At 41.5% G+C, this 13591-nt stretch overlaps 1 long non-coding RNA gene across 1 annotated transcript; it reads right to left on the bottom strand.

Annotated features, from left to right (window-relative positions):
* Positions 1-3486: 3486 nt before the first annotated feature.
* LOC142824452 (uncharacterized) lies at positions 3487-4829 on the bottom strand. Its single transcript, XR_012899329.1, has 3 exons — positions 4485-4829; positions 3946-4039; positions 3487-3613 (listed from the first exon to the last, which is right to left on the bottom strand). It is a non-coding gene; the product is annotated as an uncharacterized LOC142824452 (long non-coding RNA).
* Between the last annotated feature and the right edge of the window lie 8762 nt (positions 4830-13591).

Genomic DNA, 13591 nt, shown 5'->3' with positions numbered 1-13591 from the left:
TGAGAAAGTTAAAACACTTAATCTGTTTCATAATTTAAGTTAAACTGTTCTCCTTAGCTGCAGCACTAGCAAAATGGCTGAGGTGTAATTATGTAATTAACACTGAGCTTCCATTAGCAACTGGTGGTCCTGCAAAGGTTTGCATTGAGCCAGGTGGTCCATGGGCCAAAAAGTTTGAGAACCACTGATCTATATGACGCTTGGGTGTGAGGGCAGGGGACTAGACGTGATGACCTTTCAAGGTCCCTTCCAGTTCTGGTATTCTATGATTCCATGATTTCATATCTCTGTACCTCAACACCCCTCTGTAAAATAAGGGTGATAATAAGGGTCTAGATCACAGGCAGTTCGGGGCAAGGGCCATTTAATATATATCCACTGCCTGCCATAATAGTGCCATGATCTCAGTTCACACGGCTAGAATATATATGTAAGTAATGACAATGATATACCATTGGTGATGCAGCAGTGTGGAAAAGAGCATCCAAGTTCCATGTATTTACACCAGTGTAAATGAATCCAGAATGTGGCCCTGACTTGGAGTAAAGACTCCAGGTTAAGTTCTTTACCAGAAATCCCCCCCCCCCCCCAAAGGATGTGCTTTTATTTGGAAAGGGTAACTTGCAAAACAAGGTATTCAGAACTTTAGCAGCTCTGAAATCCCTGTTGGAAATGAAGAACACTGCTCCATGACATATGGAAAAGCAATCACAAATCGCGGGTTCCCAGGGTTTTAGTCCTATAGGAAACCTTCTATAAACTCACCAAAGATGTAATATTTCTTTGGTTGGAACGAAACATCTCAAATGGCTATCCTGCCTGCTTCGGGTAAAGGGAGAAGTTCTTTTACTTTTTGGGCATGGGCCAAAAATGCTTTAAAACTGGGATCTGTAAAAGTTAGAATCTAGTGCAAATAAAACAGCTGGTTTTATAACTGATGTAACTGTACTGATTTTTTTTCTTCATTACAGAACTAAATTGATTCCAGTGTGTTACAGGAAGGTGCCTGTAGCCCAGTGTAGAGAAATGCATGCTTTCTATTTTGGTAGCACCTAGAAGCTTCAACCAAGACTGGATTCCATGGTGACAGGCACTAGAGGTAGTTAGTGCATGCTCTGAAGACCTTAACATTTAAATAGGCAAGTCGAAAGAAATATGGACATGGGAAGATGAAGTAACTCGCCCAAGGTCACACATCTAGGCCGTAGCACAGTTCACATTTGAACCCAAATCTCCTGTTTCACCATTCACTGCCCTAGTACCTTACAGCCCACTGCCTTCATTGTCAAGTTTGATCTCTATGCTAGTGTAGATCCAATGACTGAATTGGACCCTGGTTGTGAAAAACACCTTACAGAGAAAGGCTCCATAGCTATGTAAAGAAACACATCCCTTCCTGGTGTATTGCAGAAGAGTCTTGATATCAAACAGTTAAGGATGACAGACAGGCAAAACTGCCTACTTGGCTATTCCTCTGTCAAGCAAGCACTTTTATAACAACTTAAATGGGAATGCTTTTTATAGCTAGGGTCTGAAATAACAAACACGCTCAATTACACTTTATAAATTGATACTTTCTACACAAAGATCTCTGCAAGAAGAAGAATCCATTTGACTTTTTGTTATTGTTGTTTTTCATCCTGGAATCACGAATTGCTGCAAAGCAAACTGTGCCAACTAACTGCTTTCTCTGTTTCAAATAACCGGTGCAATCAATCATTTTCAATCACAGGAGCCCATTACAGTTTTTAATTATTTTTCAGTGATGATATTGGATAATAAATAATAATAAATATAGGAATCAGAATCTACCTAATCTACTTCTGCATGCAAAAAGAGAATAAAAATGTTATATAATCTGCTGTGCTCTACAAGGAAAAAATGTCTCCTTTCTTCATTGTCATCTACTCTCATCTGTAAGCTCAAACAGATCACAGTATATCTTTTAATTGCTTTAGTCCATTAGGGCAGACTCACCAATCTACATTGGTTAAAATTTTTTATTATTTTAAATGTACAGTACTTTGCTCTACAATTTGCTTTGACACTGCAAACACATTAATTGTCCCAGCCAGAAGCCCTTCTGCTTCTCATTTCTATTCCTATTTCTCCCCTTTGATTGGCTTGCAAAGAAATTGCAGAGAACCAATCACAAGCGGCTTTTCCATTCATGTCCTAGCAACAAGCTCTGTTCCAATCTTTCTCTAGCAAACTGACACCTGAAAAATTACATCATGAATAATAGCGAAGCAACAAGGGCCAAGAAATTTTTTTTCATCTGTCTGCTGCAGAGTTCATTTAAGGTGTTTCAGTCTAGATTCTTAAAGCTACACCGTTCTAAATTTCTGCTGCACTTTTTGCATTCCTTTTCTTTTTTTCTTAGTCAAATGTGTTGGCTAATGGTTTACAGAAAATGCATTTAAATTCTCCCCATCCAAAAAATGTCTATGGTCAGAAGCCCAATGATCATCTTTACTGATGGGCTTATTAATTAAAGAAGATTGAAAGAAAAGCTAATAGAATGCTATACAAAATAAATACATCTTGCATTTTAATAAATAAAATAGAGAAGCACAGATATCAATAACTGTAGGTGATAAGAAGAAAAACATTTTCTGTGACATTTCCTTTGCTTACAGTTCATGCAAATTTTTGTCTAGAGCATGGCATGTATTTTCAGACACAAGCATTCCATAAAGGCTGTACTATATGCATGAAATACTTAAATTTACTACTTAAAGGTTTAACATAGGCTGCACATCGTTTTTTCTATACAAAAGATCAAAACCTTGTGCTTGCTTTCCTTGCTATCATTTTTAATTCATGAAGGCAGAAATACCTGCAGATATGGTACAACAGAAAACCCCCTCCCTCCTTTGTGCTGTGTGTTCTTAAAAGAAAATTGGTAGAAAAGATTTTAATGATACTATAGATTTATATGATTAACAACAAACAAATTAGATTTTTTAGCATGCCAGAAAAAAATACAGCACAGAACATACAATTGCAGATGATTCAACAGGGACAAAGACAATGAGAGAAGGGGACTGAATTCATTCAATTTAAATGTTAATTGTTCATTCCAGTAGTCAGACAGTCCTTCAGCAAGTCAGAGAAAAACCTTTTTATTAGCACTGCACCAAAACTCATTCACTGAGAAGAATTTGTCATTTTATGGAGGGAGAGAAGAAAAAGAAGAAAAAAAAATCTACAGCTAGTATAATACTTGCACAAAGAACTGTAGCTGTACTTGGAAGTGCTCGCAATACCCTCACAGACCACTTGGAGGTCTCTAACACCACTCTGCCTCGTGACTGGGAAAAAAACCTATATGCATTTGAGCAACAAAGTTTTATTTATTGCTCTCGGGTGAAGGCTGAAATGGGGTGGGTTGTGTCTCGAACCACAAATTCATATTATGCTCTGGGTGTCCACCACTTTATTTATTTATTTATGCGGGCGTTCGCATAAACAGTATCTCATGATGCAGCAAATAGTTACATTAGTGTCTGAGTTCTGACTAAATTCTCAGCTCTTGAGAGCAATCAGTGCTGGCAGCAGGGTGAGGCTGGAGACTCTGGCGTGCTGCCTCGCTACTTGAATAACCGCATGACTATATAAGGCCAGAGGAGGAAGAAGAAGGAGAGCAAAGAAAGAGGAGAAATATTAGGAGTAGAAATATGAAAACGGAGCAAAGAGAGAAACTAATCTAAATCTTTTTGTCACTTTCACTTTGAATCAAGGCCTCAGGTTATAGAATTGGCTTCCTATCCTGTTGCAACTGAATTACAGGGACTACTTGAATAGCAACAGAACTTTGCACTTAACTTCAGAGCACGTTACAGATGAATTAACTCCCTGAATCCATCATCTCTCCTACTGTAAGAATTATGACCCTATGCTTTAGAGCTGGGGAAACTGAGGCAAATAGGAAAGATGGCTTACTTTTTAAAGGATTCGGGAGATCCAGTTCCTGGTTCTGTAACAGGGCAATGGAAATACTGTGGGAGTTCCATCATCTCCATGAACTTGCTCACGCCTGGGGGTGGAGGAAGGGTGAAGAGACAAAAGCGGAATCCTGGGTGAGGGCTGGAACAGGCCCGGGGTCAGGTAGGTACCCCTGGACCGCCTTCTTCAGCTGAGCGCCAGCTGCTGCCCCCCCCCCCCATACTGAATCTCAGCATCTCTCCTCACTCCCTCTCTTATTCTCCCCATTCTCATTCCCATGGAGTGTTGCTCTGTGTGTGAATTTGGGCAAGCCACTTAATTGCTGGGCTTTGGTTCCCCGTCCATTGAATGCGGATAATAAACCTTCCTTTCTCCCCACTCCCTTTGTCTATCTTGCCTGTTCAGATTGTAAGCTGCTTGGGGCAGAAACTTGCTCTCACTCTGGGAATGTCCAGCGCCTATCACAATGGGGCCCTCATCTCAGAACTACTATAAAATAAACAATTATATAGAGAGGGTAAATCAAAGTGACTCACCCTAGGTCACAGCAGGATTCTCAGCAAGTTGTCAAATTTCAATGAAAAGCAAGCTGAACATTTCATCTCCCTTCCCCGCAGTACATTTGCTCATTCGCTCTAGCAAGAATTTTTCAGCCCCAGTTCCCATTCTCAGGTCTCTAGCTGATACTTCTTGATTGTGGTCAGAGACCAGCAGGTTTGTAGAGCTGCTGCCACATGCAGAATGAGTTGGAGAGTCTCACAACTGGTCCATGGCTGATAGTCCCACCTGTGGGTTGGGAATGTTGCTAAGGCAACATATTTTAGCCCATATAAACAGAACCCTCACCTCACAGACCATCCGCAAGATCTAATCCCCAAAAGGCCTCCACTACTCAAGATCAGCCCTAGAACTCTGGTGCCCCCTGCTTCCTGCAGTGCCCGTTGGCTGGGAATGGCAAACCATGGCCAACAGAAGCCGCAAACGGCCATACTTGCAGACGTTCAAGTAAATAAAATGTTTGGAGGCCTGCCAGGGGCTAACCCTGGTGAATTGCATCCGGCCTGCTTCTGAACTCCTAGTTTAAGTAGAAAGCTGATTTGTTGTGGAACAAGGGGATTTACATTTTCCACAAGGGGCTTCAGAGTGGCTATAAAAAGAATAGATCTTTCTTTTCTGCAACAGGACAGCCTGTGTGGGATGGTAATATATCGAAACCTATTGACATTTCCCTAAGAGAAGTGTTCTCAACACTGTGTAGGATCCCTCCCCCCCCAACACTGGGAGACTGTTAGAGCAAGAGACTGGACATCAGGACATGTGGGTTGCCCTTTGACACGCTGTTCATGTCATGTCACTTGATTTCACAGTGCCTTGGTTTCTTTTAGGTCAAATTAGGGATGATTTTATCTCAGGGTATGTCTACACTTGCAGCCTAATTCGAACTAGGGCTTCAAATGTAGGCATTCAGAATTGCAAATCAAACCCAGGATTTAAATATCCCGTGCTTGATTTGCATCTTCCCGGCCAGGTGTCACTTTTGAAATTTACAAGCCCGAAGTAACTGCCCTGCTGCAATGAGGTTTAATAGGTAATTCGAACTAGGGCTTTATTTCGAACGCCCATTTCACTGCCGTGTGTAAACGCAGGCCGTTACTTCGGGCTTGTAAATTTCAAAAAATGGCGCCCGGCTGGGAAGACGCAAATCAAGCACGGGATATTTAAATCCCAGGCTTGATTTGCAATTCTGAATGCCTATATTTGCAGCCCTAGTTCGAATTAGGCTGCAAGTGTAGACATACCCTCACTGAACTCTTTTGGGACTTACGTAATATTTGCAAAGCACCATGTGATCCATAAGTGAAAAATACAAATCTAACAATATTTCTGTGCACTATTGCATAAACACCTATTGTTATAGTTAGAAATAACAGTCTCTGGTAATACCAATATAGGGCATATTGTCATGTGTATGTGACTAAGCATTTTTGTCCCGACCCAAAGGACACTGAAAGTAATAGTGTCTTTTAATTGACTTCTGTCAGCTTGATGCAATCTGCATTTGTGCTCTACTAAACTTTCATCAAGTGGTCTAGTGCTAACAGAAGAGGATCTTGAATTAGACAAAATACCTAATCAACTGCATTTACTCCATGCTTCAGACATCCACCTGCATTTATTACATCTTAGAGCATGCAAACCGCACCAAAGATTTCTCTATAGCCCAAATCATGCCATTGTGAAGCCTTATTTTGCATTGGTTAGGGAAGCAATTTATCATTTGAGATGACTTCGAGTTAGGAAGCATCTGATTACAAATAAGAATTCATAAGCCGACATTACAAATGCACAACTGTTAGATGAATCATGAGCTCTTGAGTGAATTTAAACGGTGTTGGAAAATAGCTGTATATTCCATCCTAGAAATGGACATATATTAGTGAACCCTAATTTTTTTTTATGGATGTGTTATTCCTCTTAAGCTCAACGGGGCACTGGAGGTTTGCAAGGAATTCATGACCCTACAATGTGTAAAATGAAATGGTACTATTTAAATATGTTACAAATAAGACAATACTTTCTGGAATTGGCCTTATTCGGGGTAAACTGAAGTACTGACAATAAAGCTGAATTGGCCTTATTCGGGGTAATCTGAAGCACTCCACCCATGAGTTTAGCAATCATTTATGGCTAGAGATTTTCCAGTATAAATTACATATACCTAATTCTAGCTACATTCTATACCAGAGGTATTACCAGAAATGATCAGCAAAAGACGATACCTTAATTTCAACAGATGCTTACATTTCTGCTATTTAAATGACTCATAATGCAATTACAAGATCAGCAGTAAAATAAAGGAAAATTAAAAGAAATTCAGGTTAGATAAACCCCTTAGATCTATTTGAAAATCAGATCCCTTAACAGGGTGCTGCTCTTCCGAAGAGCCTGAGTATCCTTGACATGCATTTGCTCTTGTACTCCTAAATCACTTAGGTACATTGAAAACCTTGCCCAAGATTAGGATCATTTTTATGCTCTGATAGAAATTAAACATATCTGACATATTGAGTTTATGATTTTAACTCTTACCTCTAGCTGTTAAACTTGGCACAAGAGGTGAGGGGAGTGGTACAAAGGGTTAATTTTAGAAATAAGGAATACCACAGAGACAAGTGAAGTGGAAGTTGAGATAACATTAGATCTTTGTATCAAAAGGCTAGAAAGTTAGTGTCATGCAGGCTAATTCTGAGGAGGTTTATCTAGCACGTAATGAGACTCTGTGCTGCCATCTGGGCTAGATAAAATTCTTCATTAAATAAAGGGATGTTCTCCTTTGTTTTACAGACCTGCGATACCAAAAAGCTGAGATTGAGACAGGAAATGTAGGGAAAATGTTGCCTATAGCAGTCCATGTAAAGAGCAGTCCAGTTGTTAGGGTGTTAACTTGGGAGCTCTGTGGACCTGTCTCTACTCTCACATTGTTCTCTCTTTGTGCCTCAGCCCCACCTCTGTCAGATGGGGATAACAATTGTCTCATTGAGCATAAATATGCTAAAGCTTGTGAGGTGCTTGGATAATATAGTATTTCAGACAAAAAGAGTATCTCTGATAAACAGATGGATAGATGTAGAATTGCCCATTGGTTAAGGTAAGGTTCAGGAGATAGAGGACCTTAGTTTTCTTCTCCACTATGACAATAATTCATGATGTGATCTTGGGGACAAATTTTGTAATAGTCCCTGCCTCAGTTTCCCCATCTTGTAAAAATAGATACAATAACAATAATACTGGTCCCTCACTTTGAGATTCTTGTATGAAAGATACTCTGTAAGTGTCGGGTGTTATAATTGTTAATCCATCATTATCCTCATTTTCTGCGAAATAATCTTTTTTAAGTAAAACATTTTTCTCACATTGTGTAATGCCTTGATTTTGTTCTCCTGGTATTTTCAGATATTAGCCCTTGACTGATTTAGTCTGTATACAATCTTGCATTGCTACTGCTGTCAGATGGACACGCAATGTTTGGCTCCAAGATTGTTTCTAAGAGAAAAAATGTTCTGCCTCCATATTAGAGCTGTGTACTTGGGTACTGTAGATATAATGTCCAAAATGGTGGCTCTCTGATATTCACCGTCAAATATTTGAGAAGAGTACTTTCCATTGTCTACAAATATTTTTAAGGCTCTGGAGGCCAAAATATGAGATCTGGTTTTTCTCAAGACATGACTCCCTGATGTGTTAAAAAAGCCAATGAAAAATGGAACTGCCCAAAAAAATACTGAATGCTGGTGCATTCCTTAATTTTATCACATATAACTTTTCATTTATGTTCAGTGATATGTTGTTTTGAATCTCTGTGTGATAGGTTGCCATTTGAGTGTAAATCACCTTAATTTTAATATCATATAATTTTTTCCTCTGTGTGTGAGCGTAAAAATGAATTGCAAAAGAACCTTTCCAAGTGCTAAGCCAACCAATATCTTGCAAGATAGCTGGATCAAGCCTTTGATGTTTTGAGACCAGTTTTCAGGGATGCTAAGGATCTGCAGCTCTCATGGAGTCCAACAGGAATTGTGGGTAATCAGCCCAGTCACCTTTAATACATCCCATGTGCAAAAGACTTTGGCCAGGGCTAGGATCACTTGATGCTACAGAAGCCAAAAGACTTCAGCTCTAGTGTTTAGAAACTAGATTTACTGTTGTTTCTGTCATGCTGAACCTCAATATTGGAACATTTAAACACACAGGCTTGTAAAAACAGGACTGTGCTTCCTTTGCTTTCAGTTATAAATGTATTACACATACAACCCCACCTCCCACTTCAAAAATCATTATTAAGGTTACAAAATCAAGTGGTCCAAAGTTAGGAAATGCCAGAATTGAGACTGCCTATTCAACCTTAATTTGGCTCCCTTGCACATATGTATTGTGCTAAAGATTTTATGGTTCATTTGCAGTCTTTATTCTTTACCTGGCATCCTTAATACCAGAGGGTGCCACCAGTCTTGCTGTAATATCCACACACTCACACATATGGATTAGTTTATTTGTTCTAAATGCACCACTATTGACCTGTTTGATACATAAGCCTGGTGCAAGCAGAATGAAATGGATAAAATATGACCCAATTATGAGCCAAATCCTGCAGATCTGCCTCATGCAAGTCTACTGATTTTAATAGGCATTTTGCTTGAGCAAGGACTGCAGGATTTTGCAGGACAGTTATTCCCTGGCAGCATTTCCATCAGAACCCATATAAAGAAAACCAGTAGTTAATCAGCCCAGGCAGAGCTCTCGGGAGTAAAATATGCGAAGGAGCAGAGGGAAAGCGCTGTAATTTTTTCTCACAGAATTATAAAAGCCTGGCCTACCTCACTGTGCCAGAGCCTGCCTAGAGTTTCATTAGTGATTACATGCCCCCTGAACACCTGCGAGAGCAACTCATAAAGCAAGCATTCATGGGTCCTGGCAGCACCAGCATGGGAACTGCAGGCTACAGGGCGACAGTCATTGTATCCCCAGATAAAAACATTCTCTTACCAAGGCCTCTGAAAATAGAAGCTGGCTGCAGTTTCAGTTCAGCACCACAGGGTATTAGAAAAAAAATATAGAAGGGTTACTTCACCCCACTCCTTTTTAAAGTCAGGACTAAGTGCATGGCTGTGGTACTCTTGGGAACCCTTTGGACAGTCAGTGGCAGCCACAAGTACTATAGCAAGGTAAATTGCCAGGGATCCAAAGAAATGGTTGCTCACAGGAGCATCTGGCTACAGTGCAACTACTGCCATAGCAGGCTCCTAGCCTGCAAGCTGCTGTAAGTCAGACAGGCTACGCTATGCTTTGATGTTCAGCAACATCGGGGCAAAAGAGTGCTGCTTGGGAAAATCAGCCTATCAATCATCTGGAAAAGCAAAGGTAATAAGAACAATGACATAAAAAAAGATTAGCATACTGGGAAGTATTTTAAGGTGCATCTGTTTTACCTTTAATAAACATAAGCACTTGTACTATATTAATGAATAAGTGGTGAAAATGCCAGCAGTAAAACCCAGCATTAAAATGGCTCCTGGCATGTAGGACTCAAGGTGAAGTGTTTAACTGTCTGACTGAAGTGTCACCTATTGTTGAAGTCACCTTAAAACTCACCTACAGGTTTGGGGCTGGGGCTGGATAGGTGCTAAGTCTATTTGAAGTGCTTATCAGGCTCCTATGACCACAGTAGCCAAGGACCACACAAGCTTTAATCCTCACCACACCTCTGTAAGGTAGGAGAGTGCTATTATCCCCATTTGACAGATAGGGACTTATGTCACAAAGAGGCTAAGTGACTTGCCCAAGGTCTCACAGGATGTCTGTGGTGAATGGGATGTATGTGTGCAAAAGTGTAGCTGCCCTGGGGCCTAGTGATTTAACTGCAGTAGCGACGCCTGAAGCCCTGAACTCTTTAAATCGCCCCTGGAGTGCTGCACAGTGTGCTCTAGGTAGCTCCCCTTCAGGAGCAGGGAGCCAGGCCCCTGCCTACATTGCTCAGGGCCCAGCAATGGGCTGTCAGCTCCCCTGGTGGAGGAGCAGGGATGGAATCCAGGTCTCTAGTGTCCCACTGCTCAACTACTGGACCCTCCTTCCTTCCTGTCTGCTAAGTGCCCTCAACTTGAAAAAGCTGTTCAGAGACTCGCAAAGGGGTGGGCCGGCTGCCACTGTTACGTTTACCTGCCCCTTTGCAGGTATTAAATGGCCACATCTCTTGTTGGCCACACAGCCAATGGGAGCGTCGGGAAGTGGCCTGGACCAGGACACCACTTCCTGTCGCTTACGTTGGCCACGAATGGCGATCTGCAGCCAGTGAGAGCTGCAATCATCCAATACTTGCAGAGGCGCAGGTTAATATCCTGCCAGGGATTAACACTATGGATAGAAATTTGCCCACCCCGCCCTAGAAGGCTAGATCCCTCTGGTTCTAATCCTGCTCCCATTGAAGTACATGGCAAAACTTCCAGGCTATGTCTACACTGGCATGAATTTCCGGAAATGCTTTTAACAGAAAAGTTTTCCATTAAAAGCATTTTTGGAAAAGAGCGTCTAGATTGTCAGGACGCTTTTCCGGAAAAGCACTTTTTGCGGAAAAGCGTCCGTGGCCAATATAGATGCGCTTTTCTGCAAAAAAGCCCCGATTGCCATTTTCGTAATCGGGGCTTTTTTGCGGAAAAGAAATCTCTGCTGTCTACACTGGCCTTTTTGCGCAAAAGTCTTTCGGAAAAAGACTTTTGTCCGAACGGGAGCAGCATCGTATTTCCGCAAAAAGCACTGATTTCTTACAGTAGGAAGTCAGTGCTTTTGTGGAAATTCAAGTAGCCAGTGTAAACAGTTGGCAAGTTTTTCCGGACAAGTGGCTGATTTTCCGGAAAAACTGGCCAGTCTAGACACAGCCCCAGTGACTTTCATAGTGCTGGATCAAGTCATTATTATTTAGTGCCTAGGCAGTCTAATTGAGGATCAGAACCCTGTTGTGCCAGGTGCTGTGTGGATGTGTACCTGGCTCTGAGAGCTCAACATCTACATGACAAGTCCAAGGTGACTCTCCTACATCAGCTGAATTATGCTCATGAAATGGGGAGAAATTAAAAAATGCTTCCTTGCAGGTTTGCCATAAATAATAATAGATCTAATCCCTCCCTGTTCTGTTGTGCCCAAGACACTTTCCCAACTCAGACAACTTTCACTTCATCCACAGCTGAAATGCAGGAACCTCTTGGGTGAAAGGCAATAGCTGTCTAATGGCTCAGACTACCATTCCAACCTAATTTAGGACAGGAAGTGATGAGGAATACACTATTCAATGGCATTTGTGAAGCACATTTCGGGGCCGATCTAAAGTCAGTGTTGGTGTTTTTAAAATACTGACTTCAATGGAGTTTGGATGAGGCCAGAGCTAGTTTGCAATTTAGCCACACAATATGTAAAATCGAGTCCTTTGGATTGGGAAGTCTAGTGGGAGAACTAGTCCAGTGGTTCCCAACCGCCGGGACATGGCCTGCTGCCAGGCCGGGACCTCTGGCTGCTGGGCCGCTGCAGCTCTGGGAGCCTGGGCTGCGACTGTCGGGAGAGGCGTGTTCTGCACCTCCTCTCAGCCAACCAGCGCCCAGCCACGGAATTCCCATTGACTATTTGATTAATTAATGAATCTAAATTTAACATCCCTAGTGTGTGTGTGTGTGGGGGGGGGGCTCTAAGAGGCGGGGGAGCTGGCACTGAGACATTTGGGCTTTGAGGGTGGGAGGCTGGCACGGGGGGGTTGGGTGCAAGGGACTCCGTTGTCCGTGGGGTAATAAAAGGGTGGGGGGGGGGGGCTCTAGGAGTTAGGGCTGGCATTTGGGGCTGGTATTTTGGTAGACCGGTAATGTTTATTTTTCACATTTGCATATTTATAATTTGCATAATGAATATGTGACTATGCAAAAGTTGGTGAATGGGTTTGCTGGTCCCCAGTATCAAAAACGTTGGGAACCTCCGATCTAGTCCACCAGATCCCTTCATCAACTTATCTCCTGTCAAACACAAGTAACCACGCTGCCAAGATTGAATGCCCAAAGAGAATTTATATATAACCTGGTTATCTAGTCATGTCTATAACATACAAAACAATGTCAAAAAGTAGGAAGCGATAATTAAGGACTCCATGAACTCCTTGCTTTTGAGGGAAATGAGGAGTGAAGGATATTTTAAGACATATGACTACTGAAAATACTTTTTTTTAATTGCATCTTTATTAATCTATGAAAGGGTTAATGTGTACAAGACTATGACTTCACAGCCAGGGATGTCATGCCCAAAATGCACAGCCAATCATTGTGTGATATGGAAAAAATTTAACTTTTGTTTGTAAGGCACAAACAAAATACGAGAGACATTTCATTTATTTTATTCCAAAGGGCTTTGGATCAGCCCTTAGAACTTGTCAACTCTGGGAAACTGCATCATGTTATAACACATTTCAGCTAACTTGATGATAAACATGACTAGGCAGTGAATGTAGACAAAAACAATTGGGTTTAAAATCCAAACTAGCTGGTCAGATTGTTCATTGCAGAGCAATTTTAAGTTGCAGGCTATACTTACAGGCTACATCTAGACTGGCATGATTTTCCGGAAATGCTTTTAACAGAAAAGGTTTTCCGTTAAAAGTATTTTCGGAAAAGAGTGTCTAGATTGGCAGGATGCTTTTCCGCAAAAGCGCTTTTTGCGGAAAAGCGTCTGTGGCCAATCTAGACACGCTTTTCTGCAAAAAAGCCCTGATCGCCAATTTCGCGATTCGGGCTTTTTTTGCGCAAAACAAATCTCAGCTGTCTACACTGGCCCTTTTGCGCAAAAGTTTTGCGCAAAAGGGACTTTTGCCCGAGCGGGAGCAGCATAGTATTTCCGCAAAAAGCACTGATTTCTTACAGTAGGAAGTCAGTGCTTTTGCGGAAATTCAAGCAGCCAGTGTAGACAGCTGGCAAGTTTTTCCGGAAAAGCAGCTGATTTTCCAGAAAAACTGGCCAGTCTAGACACAGCCACATAGTGGAAACATAACAGGGCCATAAGGTTTAACAACATTAAGAAAAGTGCCCTGGATTGTATTTGGACAGGAAATTGATTTGAC

This window comes from Pelodiscus sinensis, unplaced genomic scaffold (genome assembly GCF_049634645.1).
Source record: "Pelodiscus sinensis isolate JC-2024 unplaced genomic scaffold, ASM4963464v1 ctg35, whole genome shotgun sequence".
NCBI classification, from domain to species: Eukaryota; Metazoa; Chordata; order Testudines; family Trionychidae; genus Pelodiscus; species Pelodiscus sinensis.
The sequence above is the reverse complement of the archived record's forward strand: the minus strand, read 5'-3'. Positions and strand labels throughout refer to the sequence as shown.